Genomic DNA, 13,869 nt, shown 5'->3' on the forward strand with positions numbered 1-13,869 from the left:
TCTTTGAGAAGTGGTTGTTCCCCATACTTCTCTATGAGGTCAATGCCAGCTTGTAGGTTGAGCCCGAAGTCCATGAAGGTCCACTCAATGCCCTGCGTTTGTACTCCTTCTGCTCCAGGATGAACATGTGGAGGTTGAAATACTGTTGCAGTTTCCCATTGGGGAAGTTGATGCACAGCTGCTCAAAGCTGTTGAGCTGAAATGAAAGGGACATGGGTTCAGAATAAGCATATTTTTTTAATATATTTTTTTTATTTAACCTTTATTTAACTAGGCAAGTCAGCTAAGAACAAATTCTTATGTACAATGACGGCCTACATATAGAGTGGAATAAAATCCTTGGATTTTAAGAATGCAAAAAGCACTTCAGATTTTAGCCTTGTGATATGAAGCTGAAAAATTAACAGACCACACCCAAATGACGAACCATCTGTTTTCTGCTAACTAGCAGTGAAAGATCCAGGTAGAAAGATGTTTGTTTGTGAATTGCCTCAAAAGAAATCACCCTGTGAAAACTGTGGCGTGGATAGACCTACATCAAAGATCAAAGCCAGCTATTTCCAGCACTCCTATGAAGAACTGGCAAGGCAGGGATGTGTACAGGGTCTTGTTAATGCGTCCCACCAGCCATGTCAACATGCGGCCCATAAGTGGCTTTGGCCAAAGCTTCAACGGAATAGTTAACCTACAGCACCCAAGCATATACAGTTGAAGTCGGAAGTTTACATACACTTAGGTTGGAGTCATTAAAACTTGTTTTTCAACCACTCCACAAATTTCTTGTTAACAAACTATAGTTTTGGCAAGTCGGTTAGGACATCTACTTTGTGCATGACACAAGTAATTTTTCCAACAATTGTTAACAGATTATTTCACTTATAATTCACTGTATCACAAATCCAGTGGGTCAGAAGTTTACATACACTAAGTTGAATGTGCCTTTAAACAGCTTGGAAAATTCCAGAAAATGATGTGATGCTTTAGAAGCTTCTGATAAGCTAATTGACATCATTTGAGTCAATTGGAGGTGTACCTGTGGATGTATTTCAAGGCCTACCTTCAAACTCAGTGCCTCTTTGCTTAACATCATGGGGAAATCAAAAGAAATCAGCCAAGACCTCAGAAAAACAATTGTAGACCTCCGCAAGTCTGGTTCATCCTTGGGAGCAATTTTCAAACGCCTGAAGGTACCCCGTTCATCTGTACAAACAATAGTACGCAAGTATAAACACCATGGGACCACACAGCCGTCATACCGCTCAGGAAGGAGACGCGTTTTGTGTACTGGAGATGAACGTACTTTGGTGCGAAAAGTGCAAATCAATCCCAGAACATCAGCAAAGGACCTTGTGAAGATGCTGGAGGAAACAGGTACAAAAGTATCTATATCCACAGTAAAACGAGTCCTATATCGTCATAACCTGAAAGGCTGCTCAGCAAGGAAGAAGCCACTGCTCCAAAACCACCATAAAAAAGCTAGACTACGGTTTGCAACTGCACATGGTAACAAAGTTCGTACTTTTTGGAGAAATGTCCTCTGGTCTGATGAAACAAAATTGAACTGTTTGGCCATAATGACCATCATTATGTTTGGAGGAAAAAGAGGGAGGCTTGCAAGCCGAAGAACACCATCCCAACCATGAAGCACGGATGTGGCAGTGTAACCGATGTGAAATGGCTAGTTAGTTAGCGGTGGTGCGCGCTAATAGCGTTTCAATCGGGTGATGTCACTCGCTCTGAGACCTGAAGTAGTTGTTCCCCTTGCTCTGCAAGGGCCGTGGCTTTTGTGGCGCGATGGGTAACGATACTTCATGGGTGACTGTTGTTGATGTGTGCAGAGGGTCCCTGGTTCAAGCCCAGGTTGGGGTGAGGAGAGGGATGGAAGCTAAACTGTTCCATTGGTGCTGTGACCCAGATCACTGGTTGCTGCGGGAAAAGGAGGAGGTCAAAGGGGGGTGAGTGTAACCGATGTGAAATGGCTAGTTAGTTAGCGGTGGTGCGTGCTAATAGTGTTTCAATCGGGTGATGTCACTTGCTCTGAGACCTGAAGTAGTTGTTCCCCTTGCACTGCAAGGGCTGTGGCTTTTGTGGCGCGATGGGTAACGATGCTTCGTGGGTGACTGTTGTTGATGTGTGCAGAGGGTCCCTGGTTCAAGCCCAGGTTGGGGCGAGGAGAGGGAGGGAAGCTAAACTGTTACAGCAGCCTCATGTTGTGGTGTTGCTTTGCTGCAGGAGGGACTGGTGCATTTCACAAACTAGATGGCATCATGAAGTAAAATTATGTGGATATTTTGAAGCAACATCTCAAGACATCAGTCAGGAAGTTAAAACTTGGTCGCAAATGGGTCTTCCAAATGGACAATGACCCCAAGCATACTTCCGAAGTTGTGGCAAAATGGCTTAAGGACAACTAAATTAAGGTATTGGAGTGGCCGTCACAAAGCCCTGACCTCAATCCTATAGAAAATTTGTGGGCAGAACTGAAAAAGCATGTGCAAGCAAGGAGGCCTACAAACCCAACTCAGTTACACCAGCTCTGTCAGGAAGAATGGGCCAAAATTCAGCCAACTTATTGTGGGAAGCTTGTGGAAGGCTACCTAAAACCTTTGACCCAAGTTAAACAATTTAAAGGCAATGCTACCAAATACTAATTGAGTGTATGTAAACTTCTGACCCACAGGGAATGTGATGAAAGAAATAAAAGCTGAAATAAATCATTCTCTCTTCAATTATTCTGAAATTTCACATTCTTAAAACAAAGTGGTGATCCTAACTGACCCAAGACAGGGAATTTTTACTCGTATTAAATGTCAGGAATTGTGAAACACTGAGTTTAAATGTATTTGGCTAAGGTGTATGTAAACTTCCGACTTCAACTGTATGTATACACACGGCACACACAGGGTACACACAGGGTACACAGCTGTCATTCGCATGGGTACTCCCTGTTGCTTGGATAGCAATTCTATGGTCTGTGATGTGTTGAGTATTTGATTGAAGATTAAGAACCTATCCCTGCTGGAATGCTAATCACAGAGCTAAATGAACACAAATGAACCTAAATTCACCGTACAGATGCAGTTGAGTAATGTCCTTTGACTATGTGGTGGTGTTCGATGCTCTGTACCTTTTCACGTACTCGTTCTCCACCTTCACGCTGGGGTGCAGGAGCCCCTTGATGAGGTCAGCTGAACTGACTTCCATTAGGGAGGAGCCTTTGTCAGCACCTGGACAAACATACAGAACATGTTCATGATGAGACACACACAAGCATAACAATCTGGTTGGAGGCTACAATGTATATGGTCCTGATGTGGTCTCTATGTATGTCTTGATTATTAGACAATAGTCAGTCCACTTTTGTGCAATGTCTCAAATTGGTAGTCCCCCTTACTTTCAGTGCCTTCAGCCTGTGGAGGAGACTATCTTTGTCAATCAAAACTCATGTGATTGGGTCAACAAACACTGCAGCACTTTCTGAGTAGTATTGGATTTGATCCTAATTTACCAATAAGTTCTGGTTTCTTCTGAGACATGATCTGATAGTAGATATGGTAGCTCCTCTCCCCAGGTTATTGAAATATCACTCTGGACTTTTCTTTTTGAAACAGTCTGTTGTTATTAACATCGTTACAGCCCCACCATTTACATTTTCTTCTCACTCCCTACTTTTATTTTTTATTTAGATTTTCCTCTTTAAACTTTTTATCAATTTTTATAAAAAGTTTAAAGAGGAAAATCTAAATAAAAAATAATTTATAAAATGTAAAGATAACAAGCAGTAACGAAAGAGGGCTGTACACATGACAAATAAGAGCAGACTTTTAGCCACAAAGGGCAGTAAGAATGAAAATGTACATTCACTGTTTAGATGCTCAATGATGGAGTAAGACCAAGATCCCATAAAGGAAGAGGGAAAACATTGAGTGAGTTCTTATGACAAAAAAACACCAAAACATTTTTGAAAGGGGGAGGGAAACAAAAATTCGGAATGCCATATTGACCTTACTCCTTTTTTAGCAGCTGCTTCCCCAAGAGCTGCTACAATGGCAAAATACTGAATGACACATTTTGGGTTGGCAGTTTTGCATATATATATATATTGCTCAAAAAAATAAAGGGAACACTTAAACAACACATCCTAGATCTGAATGAAAGAAATAATCTTATTAAATACTTTTTTCTTTACATAGTTGAATGTGCTGACAACAAAATCACACAAAAATAATCAATGGAAATCCAATTTATCAACCCATGGAGGTCTGGATTTGGAGTCACACTCAAAATTAAAGTGGAAAACCACACTACAGGCTGATCCAACTTTGATGTAATGTCCTTAAAACAAGTCAAAATGAGGCTCAGTAGTGTGTGTGTGTGGCCTCCACGTGCCTGTATGACCTCCGTACAACGCCTGGGCATGCTCCTGATGAGGTGGCGGATGGTCTCCTGAGGGATCTCCTCCCAGACCTGGACTAAAGCATCCGCCAACTCCTGGACAGTCTGTGGTGCAACGCCACGTTGGTGGATGGAGCGAGACATGATGTCCCAGATGTGCTCATGTAACAGGGTTGGTTATGTTTCCACTTGCCTCTAAAGAAATGTGTACTTAATGTTCAAGCATTCGTATTGGTTGGTTCAACTGATGACAATAAGGTGTGTTGTGATTGGCCCCGCTTGCAGATAGGGGGAGATCACGAACGTCAGGTCTTCCCAGTATGAAAATGTGATGCAAGGGGTAGGTCACGTTCTGAATACTGTTTTATATTTTATATTTTACAATGTGTTCAAGTTTGCTGTACGTTACGGATTTATACATGTCTTTTGTCATCGACAGCCATCAGTATCATTAAGCCCTGCACAACTACCGTGCTGTTTCTCATTTAACAACAGGAATAAATGATGCTCAACTGGGACCGCTGGCTGATGTGATTTATTAGGAAAAAAACACAACGCAAGGAGAGTACGCTATACATCTGTTACACTCAATTGGATTCAGGTCTGGGGAATGGGCGGGCCAGTCCATAGCATCAATGCCTTCCACTTGCAGGAACTGCTGACACACTCCAGCCACATGAGGTCTAGCATTGTCTTGCATTAGGAGGAACCCAGGGCCAACCGCACCAGCATATGGTCTCACAAGGGGTCTGAGGATCTCATCTCGGTACCTAATGGCAGTCAGGCTACCTCTGGCGAGCACATGGAGGGCTGTGCGGCCCCCCAAAGAAATGCCACCCCACACCATGACTGACCCACCGCCAAACCGGTCATGCTGGAGGATGTTGCAGGCAGCAGAACGTTCTCCACGGCATCTCCAGACTCTGTCACGTCTGTCACGTGCTCAGTGTGAACCTGCTTTCATCTGTGAAGAGCACAGGGCGCCGGTGGCAAATTTGCCAATTTGCCAGGATCAGCCTGTAGTGTGGTTTTCCACTTTAATTTTGAGTGTGACTCCAAATCCAGACCTCCATGGGTTGATAAATTGGATTTCCATTGATTTATTTTTGTGATTTTGTTGTCAGCACATTCAACTATGTAAAGAAAAAAGTATTTAATAAGATTATTTAATTCATTCAGATCTAGGATGTGTTATTTTAGTGTTCCCTTTAATTTTTTGAGCAGTATATATATGTATGTGTGAGTGTGAGTGTGTGTGCGCGCACGTACGTACGTACAGCTGGTCAGCCACCAGGGGGAGACTCGTCGAGGCTTGTTAACAGATGGAGTATACATCACGAGGCGGTGGCTCCATCTGCTGGACGTGCCAGGTCTCGACGGGCTCTCCAGACAGGACTAATTGGGGCTGATTGGGAGCTGGTGAGTAATCAAGGGTGGATTGCTCACCAGCTGTGCAAGGCCCATAAAGCTGCCAGAAGGGACACACACACACAGACACAGACACAGACACAGGGGAGGACTGGGGGAAGTAAGTTAACTTCTATGCAGTTGGAGGCGGTGAGTGAGTGAGTGAGTGCCAGCCAAACAAACAGGATACAGCGAGACCCGGAGCCCAGAAGACGGTATCCCAGAGAGGGTCTCATGGGGAGACCTATCCTTTTCTTTTGATTTATTATTTAATAAAAACCCTTGAAACCGAGCTAATCATACTCTGTCTGATCTGTGTAAACGCCTTGACCAACCCCCCTGGTCTGCCACAATATATATATATATATATATATATATACAGTTTAAGTCAGAAGTTTACATACACCTTAGCCAAATACATTTAAACTCAGTTTTCACAGTTCCTGACATTTGATCTTAGTAAAAATGGTCTTAGGTCAGTTAGGATCACCACTTTGTTTTAAGAATGTGAAATGTCAGAATAATAGTAGAGAATGATTTATTTCAGCTTTTATCTCTTTCATCACATTCCCTGTGGGTCAGAAGTTGACATACATTCAATTAGTATTTGCTAGCATTGCCTTTAAATTGCTTAACTTGGGTCAAACTTTTCAGGTAGCCTTCCACAAGCTTCGCAGAATAAGTTGGCTGAATTTTGGCCCATTCCTCCTGACAGAGCTGGTGTAACTGAGTCGGGTTTGTAGGCCTCCTTGCTCGCACCTGCCTTTTCAGTTCTGCCCACAAATTTTCTATAGGATTGAGGTCAGGGTTTTGTGATGGTCACTCCAATACCTTGATGTTGTTGTCCTTAAGCCATTTTGCCACAACTTTGGAAGTATGCTTGGGGTCATTGTCCATTTGGAAGACCCATTTGCGACCAAGTTTCAACTTCCTGACTGATGTCTTGAGATGTTGCTTCAAAATATCCACATAATTTTCCTCCCTCATGATGACATATATTTTGTGAAATGCACCAGTCCCTCCTGCAGCAAAGCATCCCCACAACATGATGCTGCCACCCCCGTGCTTCACGGTTGGGATGGTGTTCTTCGGCTTGCAAGCGTCCCCCTTTTTCCTCCAAACACAACGATGGTCATTATGGCCAATCAATTCTGTTTTTGTTTCATCAGACCAGAGAATATTTCTCCAAAAAGTACGAACTTTGTCCCCATGTGCAGTTGCAAACCGTAGTCTAGCTTTTTTATGGTGGTTTTGGAGCAGTGGCTTCTTCCTTGCTGAGCGGCCTTTCAGATTATGTCGATTATAGATACTTTTGTACCTGTTTCCTCCAGCATCTTTACAAGGTCCTTTGCTGTTGTTCTGGGATTGATTTGCATTTTTCGCACCAAAGTACGTTCATCTCCAGGAGACAGAACGCGTCTCCTTCCTGAGCGGTATGACGGCTGCTTAGTCCCATGGTGGTTATATTTGCGTACTATTGTTTGTACAGATGAACGTGGTACCTTCAGGCATTTGGAAATTGCTCCCAAGGATGAACCAGACTTGTGGAGGTCGGCAATTATTTTTCTGAGGTCTTCGCTGATTTTGTTTTGATTTTCCCATGATGTCAAGCAAAGAGGCACTGATGTTTGAAGGTAGGCCTTGAAATACATCCACAGGTACACCTCCAATTGACTCAAATAATGTCAATTAGCCTATCAGAAGCTTCTAAAGCCATGACATTATTTTCTGGAATTTTCCTAGCTGTTTAAGGGCACACTCAACTTAACGTACGTACACTTCTGACCCACTGGAATTGTGATACAGTGAGTTATAAATGAAATCATCTGAAAATGTACTTGTGTCATGCACATAGTAGATGTCCTAACCGACTTGCCAAAACTATAGTTTGTTAACAAGAAATTTGTGCAGTGCTTGAAAAACGAGTTTAATGACGTCAACCTAAGTGTATGTAAACTTCCCACTTCAACTGTATATATTGTTTTGTAGAAAAATGCTATAACAGTGGCTGTGTTTGGATGCTGAATACTGTAAGATTTCTCATACAGTGACAAGGTGAACGTCACAACTTAACTAACTTCTGCTTTAGAAGTAGTATGTGAAATATCAGCAAACTATACAGGGTATACTGTAACAGTAATTACAGCAAAACTTTCTGACATGGATTTAATTATGTGATTGATGGGGAGGCAGGTAGCCTAATCTTAAGAGCATTGAGCCAATAACTGAAAGGCTGCTGATTCAAATCCCTGAGCTGACAAGGTAAAAATCTGTTGTTCTGCCCCTGAACATGGCAGTTAACCCACTCTTCCCTGGTAGGCTGTCATTGTAAATAAGAATTTGTTCTTAGTTAAGTAAAGGTTAAATGAGCATGGAATGATTCTCATGATCTGTTTAGATATGATACAGAGTAAGCTGTTACGAAAGGCTTGTGTACGTGCTACGTGTAGTGCTACGTCACCATGTAATTTGGTAAAGCTTTACTTGAGTCAAGTCATATTCCATTACTGTCTGGAGTTTGTTAGTGCATTACTCTCCTTCTTGGTCAAATAACCCTTACACAGCCTGGAGGTGTGTTGGGTCATTGTCTTGTTGAAAAACAAATGATAGTCCCACTAAGTGCAAACCAGGTTGGACGGCGTATCGCTGCAGAATGTTGTGGTAGCCATGCTGGTTAAGTGTGCCTTGAATTCTAAATAAATCACTGACATTGTCACCAGCAAAGCACCCCCACACCATCACAATTCCTCCTCCATGCTTCACAGTGGGAACCACACATGAGGAGATCATCTGTTCACCTACTCTGCGTCTCACAAAGATGCAGCGGTTGGAACCAGAAATCTCAAATTTGGACTCATCAGACCAAAGGACATATTTCCATTGCTTGTGTTTCCTGGCCCAAGCAATTCTCTTCTTATTTATGTCCTTTAGTCGTGTTCTTTGCAGAAATTCGACCATGAAGGCCTGATTCACACAGTGTCCTCTGAACAGTTGAAGTTGAGATGTGTCTGTTACTTGAACTCTGAAGCATTTATTTGGGCTGCAATTTCTGAGGCTGGTAACTCTAATGAACGTATCCTCTGCAGCAGAGTTAACTCTGGGTCTTCCTTTCCTGTGGTGGTCCTCGTGAGAGCCAGTTTCATATAGCGCTTGATGGTTTTTGTGACTGCACTTGAAGAGACTGTTTCTCTTCTGCTTATTTGAGCTGTACTTGCCATAATACCACCCTTACCTTGTCACAACACAACTGATTGGCTCAAATGCATTAAGAAGGAAAGAAATTCCACAAATTAACTTTTAACAAGGCACACCTGTTAATTGAAATGCATTCCAGGTGACTACCTCATGAAGCTGGTTGAGAGAATGCCAAGTGTGCAAAGCTGCCATCAAGGCAAAGGGTGGCTTGTTTAAGACTTCTTTTTTTTCTACATGATTCCATATGTGTTATTCATAGTTTTGATGTCTTTACTATTATTCTACAATGTAGAAAATAGTAAAAAAATTAAGAAAATCCCTTGAATGAGCAGGTGTGTACTGTAGATAATTGACAGAGCACAGAGGCCTTGTTTAGGTATGTCAGCATGGCCATGTCCTTTATCATGTCAAACTTAGGAGGATTAATTTGCTGGATGTCCTCCTCTTTCACTGTAAGAGACTGTAGAGTTGGGGAGAGGAAGGAGGAAGAGGCAATGCAGTGAGACTGGGGCAATGGGCACGGGTGAACTGGGGAGGTCTGCTTCTGTTGTCATATATATTCTGGTTATGTTTTCATATCATATTCAGCCACTGCAAACGATATAGCATTTTATTCTTTAAAACAATTCATAATGATGTATCAAAATAAATGATTATATTATATTTATTATTAGTATTTTATTCCATCTATAAACACTTGCAAAGAAATGAAGGGTTGATGCATGGTAATATTTTCTGATTGTGTGTCAACTGTAGTGTCAAATCCCTGAGCGCAGCACTCACCCTTCTTCTATCTTTGGTCTCAACGATAACATTGTCTCCGTCGAGCTGCTTGATCTCATCCTCAATGTAAGCCTCCTTTTCGTCTGGAACCCGTTTCACCATCAAACGAAATGATTTGCGCAGCCATCAACTCCAGATCAGTTTTTCGTAGAAAAGGACCAGGCTCTACAAACTTACTCGCATCAAAGCAGGACATGATGGAACTGGCAACTCCACACGCAGACGCTCCCGACGCACTGACAGGAGAGATTTCTTAAACTCTTTGTATTATTTTGTTACATTTTTTGCTCATTCAAGGGTTTTTCTTTATTTGTACTATTTTATACATTGTAAATGTATAGTGAAGACATCAACATTTACAATTCGCGCGTAATATAACGAGTATATCCATTCTTGACAATATACGGAAAAGTTGTTTTAGCAGAACAGAAATATCAAGATAATTTTTTTAGCAAGAATAAATACATTGTATGAAAAATTAAACATGAGAAACAACTACACATGGATATGGTACCGGTGCGTAGTGACAAAAACAACAAAAAACAGACAAGTTGGAAGTTGTAAACTGACCTCAGGGTGCACACAACAGGATTACTATTATGAGAGGTTTGTGCGCGATTTATTGTCTTTCTCAAGGTCACTGTCAGAGTAGATCCGTCCCTAATTAGCATATGCCACCTCCTCCATCGCCTATTGGTGGTGACCTCGTGTCTCAATTGACACAAAAGGAAAGCAACGTTTTTATCTTCGAGTTAACTCGAGGGCTATTTTTATAGCCGTGTTATTTTATGTAGGGTACATATTGAGTCATTGTTAGCTGTGGAACCACAATCTACTTGATGCAGGATGAAAATGCGTAATTGCTATTAGCTAGACTGAAACAATACATTTTTATTTATCATCTGCTTAAGGTCCCTGCGAATTTGTAAACCCAAGGGGTTTAAAAAGTGAAAATGCAATTGAGCAGATAGGTCTATATAAGTGTCATCCTGAAATCTATTCTAAATAATTGTCTTATTACACAGTGGTTAACTCATAGTCATTTACAGTTAAATAGTTTATTAACAATTATTTACAGTTATTATTACATGTGAAAGCAATTGTCAGGTAGGCCTATATTATACAGAATACACATCACTATTATATACACTCCCCTGCATATTTATTTGGACAGTGAAGCTAAAACCTTCAATCTGGCTCTATAATCCAGCATTTTGGATTTGAGATCAAATGTTTTATTTGATGGTATTTTCATACTTATCTGTTTTACCCTTTAGAAATGAAAGCACTTTATGTATCTTGTCCCCCCATTTGAAGGTGTCATAAGTATTTGGATAAATTCACTTATAGTGTATTAAATTTAGTCAAAAGTATTTGGTCCCATATTCTTAGCACACAATGACTGCATCAAGCTTGTGACTCTTACAAACTTGTTGGATGCGTTTGCAGTTTGTTTTCATTGTTTTTCGGATTATGTTGTGCCCAATGCCCCTGAGCAAGGCAGTTAACCCACTGTTCCCCGGGCGCCGAAGACGTGGATGTCGATTAAGGCAGCCCCCCGCACCTCTCTGATTCAGAGGGGTTGGGTTAAATGTGGAAGACACATTTCAAAGTGTCCCAGAATAGACAAAGCCAGAGTCCAGCATTTCTGAATGAAAGATTCACTGTTAGAAATATCAAATTGTTAAACAGGCACAGTAGCACACTTTCATGTTCCAGTGCTGTAGCCACAGCAGTACTGAAGAAGTGTCCAAAATGTGATTGGGATACATTTTTTATTTCCTCAGCTTAAGACATAGTACAAACAGAGAGAGTACACAAATTATAGGGTTAAAATCTTCTCATGTGTGAGAGTGCAGGGCTCCATTGTGACGATAGGAGAAAACAAAGTATTACATGGAAATCTAGGATTAAGATAGCACTATCTCTTGCCATGGGAGGGTGAGAGGTGTTGCGTTGATGGCTTAAACTTTCTTGGGCATCTGTTAGATATAGCAGGCCAGAGCTATTTCAGGACATTTTAGCACATGAGGCTGCTGAGGGGTGAACGGCTCATAATAATGGCCGAACGGCGCAAATGGAATGACATGAATCAAATGAAACAATGTGTTTGTATTTGTTACCATTCCACGAACTCCACTCCAGTCATTACCACGAGCCCATTCTCCCCAATTAAGGTGCCACCAACCTGCTGTACACTTTAGAGTAGTGGTGGCTGTGTTGTGTACTGTGTGAGTAAAAAAAAAAGCTGGCATGATGATAACAAATGAGAGGGATGAATCCCCAAAGTCCACCGATGTTGCTTTAGAACACTGTATGTAATGTTCTGTACTGTAGCATGGACCTTCCCAGCATGCCTCTGTAGTGCCGCCCACACTGCATCCCAATGCAACAGCTGAGTCCTGAAAACAACAGCTCTCCTTACATCCTGAAAATACTCTACCAAAATGCCCATATTTTGATTATAGACTGTATGCTTGTGTGTTTACTGGCCCAACAGTAAGGTGATCTCAATGTGGAGAGCCAGTGTAGTCACCTGGGACATCATGACAAGACCTGAATCCCAGGAATCAGACCTGGGATGTTCTGAAGGGCCACAGTTGTTTTAGATCTTTGTTCACAGAATGCCATGAGGTTAAGACAGAGGGATCCAAAGAGATTGAGATTTACGAGTGCACTACATTCAGCAGTGTTAAACACCACACATGCTCTTACTCTCTCTCCACCTCACACATGCACACAATTACATGTAACAGTGTAGGTTCCGTCCCTCTCTTCGCCCCAACCCGGGCTCGAACCAGGGACCCTTGCACACATCAACAACTGACACCCACGAAGCATCGTTACCCATCGCGCCACAAAAGCCGCGGCCCTTGCAACGCAAGGGGCAACCCTACTTCAAGTCTCCGAGCGAGTGACGTCACCGATTGAAACGCTATTAGCGCGCACCACCGCTAACTAACTAGCCATTTCACATCGGTTACATACACAATAACAAAAGTAAGACCTGTTGATCAAACTCTTACCCCTTTCCCCTCTCTTCCCCTTTTCTGTTAGTGAGAAGAATACAACATCCACTCGCTTACTTTTCCATTCTAGATAAGCAAAACCGAGCGGCATAGACACCGTGGTGGACGTACATGTTCTACTCTACATTTGATTGGATGATCATTTTTCTGTAATCGCCCAGTGATTGTCTACAAAAGCTGGCATCAACTGTAGAACTCAAGTTTAGCAATCAATTTATCAGAGAGGAGACACAAAGATGGTCACACAGGCCAAAGCCTCAATCATTCCTCTGTTAGAGCTCCCTCCATGCCCCCATCTACTGAGCAGCTATTGCCCTCACAGGCAACAATAACATGATCAGTCTTTTAGCAACTCGTTTGGTTGAGATACAGTACCTCTGCCATTACCCCCTGTCTCCAAACAATGGTATCTCTTTCATTGTGTTAAGTCTCTGTCTGTGCGCCCGGCCTTGCCCGGGCAGGCCCGGGGTATGGAAGCCCTCAACTGTCTTTCTATTTCCAGAGCATGGAGGCATACCTCAACCTCGCCGGCCCTTCAGAGACAATGGGCATGCTGCCTTATCTAAACACAGCCTTGCAGACAATCCAACAGGATCCCACTGAAAGCCTGTTCCAGCCTCCCCATTAAGCACAGAGCCTGACTAGAGAAGAGGAGAGGGATTAACAAGGCAAAGCAAACACTTACAGTACAGACAAATATTACTCAAGTTATCAGTGGACACTATAAAAGTTCCAAAACAAGGAGTAGTCCACTTGTTGTTGGTATTGTGCATGTTACATGACAATTGAGTTATTGTCAACTTGTCTTGTGTATTTTGGGCATAAATATGAAAGTATCGAAAGATGATCTTCCATAATATTGGAGATTTAGTAGTAGCCTACCATATACAAATATGTCCTATACTGTGGGCCTTGGTTTCAGTTGCTCTTTATGACCTACAATATACTTGGAGGCTATTTGTCTGGCTGCTTGTGAGAGCTGCAGTATGTGACCATACGACATCTCATTGTCAGGGTAGACGCATCTTCACCTATTTTACAAGCAGGCAGGCGCCCCTGC

The 13,869-nt window shown here is 42.2% G+C and overlaps 1 pseudogene; it reads right to left on the reverse strand.

Annotated features, from left to right (window-relative positions):
* Positions 1 to 10,385, reverse strand: part of LOC106565926 (myosin-7B-like) — a 33,356-nt pseudogene extending 22,971 nt beyond the window's left edge.
* Between the last annotated feature and the right edge of the window lie 3,484 nt (positions 10,386 to 13,869).

The sequence above is a fragment of the Salmo salar genome, chromosome ssa12 (assembly GCF_905237065.1).
Source record: "Salmo salar chromosome ssa12, Ssal_v3.1, whole genome shotgun sequence".
Taxonomy (NCBI): domain Eukaryota; kingdom Metazoa; phylum Chordata; class Actinopteri; order Salmoniformes; family Salmonidae; genus Salmo; species Salmo salar.